Here is a 6017-nt window from a genome sequence, read left to right as displayed (position 1 = left end):
ATCTTTAACAAAAGCTATACTGCTTGTCCTTTATTTGGGCTGTCCAGCCATGGATCCTCATAGCATACTCAGTAGTGTCTGGAGTTCAAATATTAGTTATTAATACTACTATTAGAATCGAATAAGGTTTGGGATTTAGATGGGAGCAGTTTTTATGTGACGGATGATGTGTGTATGGGGTAAGAGAAATGAAGACAGTAAAGAAAGTAGCTTGAAATTCCTTCTTCCCCCCATTCTCAGCCATTGTAAACTCAAGTAAGAAATATCCTCAATGTTGTCACTGGAAAAATCATTGATACTATAATTAAGAAAATTCTCTTTGTTGCCAGATATGATCATTCAGTTCTATTAATTATCATGTATAAGATAATCAGTCCCTGGCATCAAGTCTATATGTGCTCTAAATTTGGAGGAGACTATTATGGAAATTCCAAGCATCAATTTGTTTAGAGGCCTAATAATACTGTGAATTTAACAATGCAATACATTAGAGAAACACAGTATTTGAATGTCACTACTGTGTGAACAGAACTTCTCAATAGAAGTTAATGGAATTCAGAGGCCTTTTTGTAATACATTAATTATAAGGAAGAAATGTAGTATTTTTATGCCCTTTATTTATACTACCCTTTCCTCTTCCTCTTCTACTGATTTCCGAGACATTCCCTTCACCCTTTTTCGATGGCTCATAGTTCATTCTTGCCAGATTCCATGTCTTCTAACATGCTGCCTTCACATTCCTTAACTTTCTCAATTCCATCTTTTCCACTTTACTCCAACTACTGGCTAATGTTTCCAACTGGTAACTTATCATTCAAAACTCATAAAATTCCCCTCTGACTACAACCTTCTGTTCATGCCCTCCTATTTCCTCACTCCACTGAATCTGCTCTTTGTCTACATTGTTATTTCTAGTGCCTCAATCCTGATCAGTATGAGGGAAACAGCATCACCAGCCAAAGGCAAAGGATCCTGATATTTATTTATTTATTTATTTATTTATTTATTTATTTATTTATTTAATTTTATTTATTTGACAGAGAGATAGAGAGCACAAGTAGGCAGAGAGGCAGGCAGAGGGAGAAGGGGAAGCAGACTCTCCACTGAGCAGGGAGCCCGATGCGGGGCTTGATCCCAGGACTCCGGGATCATGACCTGAGCCGAAGGCAGCCGCTTAACCGACTGAGCCACCCAGGTGCCCCAGGATCCTGATATTTAATGTCCTGTTTAGACCTGTCTTGACTAAATGAATCTGGATTAAGTTTTTAAAGATACTAAGCTCTTTAAAGTAAAAAATTTTAAAGATGTATTAATATAAGAAAATGCAAGACAAATTAAAAAATTAAAAAATTTGACAAATCTTGGTTTGTTGGATTTCATCCTCAAGTAGGTCCTTTTCAGAAGGGCCATGCTGCTGTATTCCCACAAGTTTTTCATATTTCATTGCCTTTCTTTTTCTTCTGAAACTTCAGCTTTTATCATCTTAATTTGTTCCAAATTGTACATGTTTCTTAAATTACATCTTTTCCTAGGTACTTCCTCCTAGAGTTCTCTTAATTCCAATTCCAATCTGGATTGAGTTCCAGTTGTCCAATTGTGATACATAGACTTAAATTTATTACTCTCCTGGGTTAGAGTCACTATTTCTTTAATCCTTGTTTTTCTCTTTTTGTTTTGCTTGTTCTTTGTGTGTGTGAGTTTATTCTCCCATTTTGTTAGAACACACTTTCTGGTAACTTAATAGAATAGGATATATGGGAAATACACTTTCTGAGTTCCTTCATGCCCCAACATGTCTTTACTCTCCTTTTGCTTTCTAGTGACTCTTTGGGTGGATATGGAATTGTAAACTAAAACTGATTTTCCTTCATTTATTTGAAGGCATTGTTCCATTGTTTTATAGCAATCTTTGTTGATGATGAAAAATCTGATGCTAGTTTGATTCTCATTCCTTTATAATTGAAGTTCCCACAAGACATGAAATAAAATAGAGCATTTGAGGCAGGAAGACTGAACAGGCCCCACAGTAGGCCCCAGGCTGGAGTAAGAGAAGGCAGTATTAAAAGACTAGTGAAATCCCCAATAGCTACTGAAGACAGATGAATATTTTGTTTCAATTTCTATTTGGGACTTCTGGACATCATCTTTATAGGAGGACTCTGTATCAGCATGGAGTAGCTACAGCAAAAGAGAAATAGTGGTATGGCTTATTTAGGCAGATGGAGTAGAGATGTATCCCTTGGCTCCCATGTAGTGAGGAAAGGATGAAGGTGTTTCCACATTAGGTACATGTCAATAGCCACCCTCCCCCCCCACCCCCCAATGACAGCCCTGGGCAAATTTGTAATGACTTCTCAAAAAAAAAACTTACTGCAGGCCAAGTAAAAGTTGTTAATTACAAAGAACAGTTAAAAAATAAAACTGAAAGTGGCTGAATATAAGACCCAATTTTGGAAGAAAATTTGCTAGGGCTAGAGAGGCAAAGATACAGAAAGGCCTAGAGGACATAAAACTGAAGTCAAAGGCTACCATTGTCAAGCTACGAAACTCATTTTGGCTACCTGGCAAGGTTTCAGAGGACCTCTAAATCTAGGCAATAACAGTATATAGGAAGAATAGCTAAACTTAGGGACAGAGCTTGACTCTTTTTGATCAGACTTACTATACTAAAACTCTACATTATTGGGGGGGGTACTCATCAGACACTAAGAATTTGGGAACCCAACTAGTTGCTAATATTAAGCATTTATATTTTCAGAACTGTGTAAACATCACATATCCTTATCCTTCATAGGGAATTCCTAAAGCTTCTGCCTCCAAAGGGTAAAAACAAAAGTTGGGAGGCTTGAAGAGCCCTAGATCCTTACAGTTATTACTTCCTCCTGATTCGGATTTCGCTTATCTTGTTATATGACCAAGAACAGTGGGTTAGAGAATAGATGCTCCTCTCCCTTTTCTTTTTTTTGAAGAAGCTCCGTATGTAGGTCTTACGTCCATTTGGTCCTTTCTTGAACAATCCTTTATCACATAGTTCACCCTTTCAAATTACACACTTCTTACAAGGGCAAGTAAAAATAGCATAAGAACCTTGGGTTTCTTTGAATGTAGTGAACAGTCATGCAATTTTATTTTTATGCTAATGATTTTATATAATGCTGACATTGTAACTTTTACTTTTTTAGTGAAAACAACAATATAAATATTTTTGAAGATGAGAAGTCACTTATATACCCACTGTCCTACTAGGGCAACTGTTTTAATTTTTGTATATTTCCTCCTGCCTATGTGGCACAAAACTATAGGGCTGAAAGACCCTTTGAAAATCAACTAGTCCAATTCCTTCATTTTCAGATGAGAAAACTAAGACTCACAGAGCTATGAGGTTAGCCCAGAATCACACCTTACCACCTTCTTTAAAAGAAATTTTAATCCTAAAGAAAAAAAAATTAATCCTAAATTAATAAAAAATAGTTGTTAAGACATGAGTAACTCCCTAATTTATCTTCTGCACGGAGAAAGCAACTGCAAGGGGGAAATATCTCTATTATGCAATATAGTATTAGTCTTATCAAAAGCATTATCTGGAGAATTATAGCTGCAAAGTCTGGATTCTTTAATAAAAGCTCCCAGAAGTCCAGGAACTTCTAGAAAACAGATGTGAATTCAAAGCCTCTGGATTTAAGGATTTGTATTCAAATTTACATAACGCTATGCATTTGGCTACTGCTGAGACTGTCTGCAGATTGTGGATTCTGGAATGTACCCTTCTTGATAAGATAGCAAATTATAACTCTTATAAAAGAGCACCTAATTGAGTCTTTCTCTGTGCTATAATTCAAAGAATTGAAATAGCATTGAAAAGGGGAGTACTTAGTAGGGAACGTGGACGGCTTTGCCCAAAACAACTGTGTTAGAAAGAGTCTGGACTCACATTAGTGGGATTTTTACTATGCCACAGCATAAAAAGGCGCAACATGGGAACAGAAAACTCCAGTTCTGAGACTAGTCTGACTCTACCACTAACCAGGAATATAATCTGAGGCAAAACACTTATTTTTTCCAGTTTTGTTCCCACATGCATAAAATGAGGTGAGCCTAGTTGGTTTCAGAATTCTTTTCTAGCTATAAGATTCTGATTCCTTCTCCCATGTATGTAAAAGCTAGCCTGTATTTCAGTCTTTGGGAAAACCCCAGGTGTTGAGAGCTGGCTTTATTAACAAAGTCCTAATAAACTTTCGTTCTCTTATCCTTCTGACGTAAGCCCTGGGCAGAAATCTGACACTTTGAGTGCCTCGTTCCCTCCTTCATCTCCTGCCTCCATACCATCTATAACAAAACCCCATTGTCTCCTCATTTGTTTCATCACTCCTTCTTCATCCACATGACCAATACTGCAGTCCCAGGCCTTCTTATCTGAGCCAGGAACAAGTCTCTGCTTCTCTCGTGTTCTTCTCAGTGTATAATTTGCTATTCTATTGAGCTCTCTGTTCTGTTCTATCATTAAGATTTACATACCTACAGGAGTGATCCTTGATTTCTCTCTTTCTCTCACACTTCATATTCAATCTGTCAGCAAATCCTGTTGGTTCTGTCTCTAAGATATGTCCAAAATATGAGCGCTTCTCATCCTCTCTACTGCTATTACCCTGGTCCAAGCCAGCAATAGCTTCTGATTGATCTTCCTACTTTCACCCCTGTTCTCTATCAATCTATTATCAACACAGCATCCAAAGCAATCTTATTACAACATTGTTAGATCACGTCACTCCCCTGCTCAAAGTGAAATTCTTTGCAATGACTTACAAGGCCCTCGATGCTCTAGCCATTGTTACCTAACTTATTTCCCACTATGCTCCTCCTCTGCTCCAGCTACATAGACTTTCTTCCCATTCCTCCAATTTGCCAAGTAACTCCAATATCTCCTTCTCAAGAGCCTTCTCCAGGGATTCCGTTACACTGCCTAAAATCGCAGACCCTCATTTTCTTGTTTTATTTTCACCTCCACAGTTATTACTATGTAACACAGTATGGTTTACTTATTTTCCTTCTTTATTGTTTCTCTTCCCCATGAGAGTAGGGATTCTTGTCCGTTTTGTTTATTGCTATATTCAATGCATCTAGAACAGTGCTAGCATAGTGGATGCTCAATAAGGATTTGTTGGTTATTGAATTGTGAGAAACTCTGTACCAAGGGAACATAACAGCATATAAAGATGGAGACAGACACTAAACGTCTTATTGGTTTGTTCATGGCAAAACAAAATTTGATCATCCTCCTAATCTTATGTAGTAAAAAAAGTTATTGCCTTTTAATTGTTTTACATCTCTTTTAAGATGTTTTCGATCTCAGGGAAAGCATTCTCCATTATCAAAGCCTTAATCTGTTCAGTACGGAATGGATCCCCTTATTTTCCAAATGTTATTGTGTACATTTGGCAGCTCCTCTAAGTTATACAGAAGAAACTAAGCTCTGTTTTAAATTTAAAATTTCAGGTCTTGACCTTTAATGCTCAAAATCCTAAAAAATTCTAAGATTGTAATATTAAATTCCAAGTATATTCAATGTAACAATGAGAGGGATGATGAGATATTATGCTAACATCAAATTTATCGAAGAGGTAGTATAAACTCCATTTTGCGTTTTCCCTCTGTTTTTCCTTTATCAGAGAGACACACCCTGGCATACAGAAGATGATTGATCAGTGATTTCTGGACAGATTAGTGTTTTCAAGAAAAAGAGGCATCTTGAATTTTTTGTCACCGCACTAGCCTGGGGGTTGTGGCCTTTCAACTCTATTCGCATTCTGCGTTATCAGGGACCTGAATTTACCAGCCCAAGAAACTCCGGCAGGGACGTCCTCACACAAGTATGACGACAAGAACGCTTCTCCGGGAGGCGTCGCCCGCTCCCTCAAGGTCCCGGGGAAACATCTGTGGGTAGAAGGGGCTCCACGGCAAGAGCGCGCGACGGCTTCCCGCGCTCAGTCGGGCGGACTTGGTCCTTGTCTCCCGACCGC

Source organism: Mirounga angustirostris, unplaced genomic scaffold, assembly GCF_029215605.1.
Source record: "Mirounga angustirostris isolate CCGP_5_RB_7025 unplaced genomic scaffold, mMirAng1.0.hap1 SCAF_9, whole genome shotgun sequence".
Lineage (NCBI taxonomy): Eukaryota > Metazoa > Chordata > Mammalia > Carnivora > Phocidae > Mirounga > Mirounga angustirostris.
Note: the sequence above shows the minus strand (reverse complement) of the source record.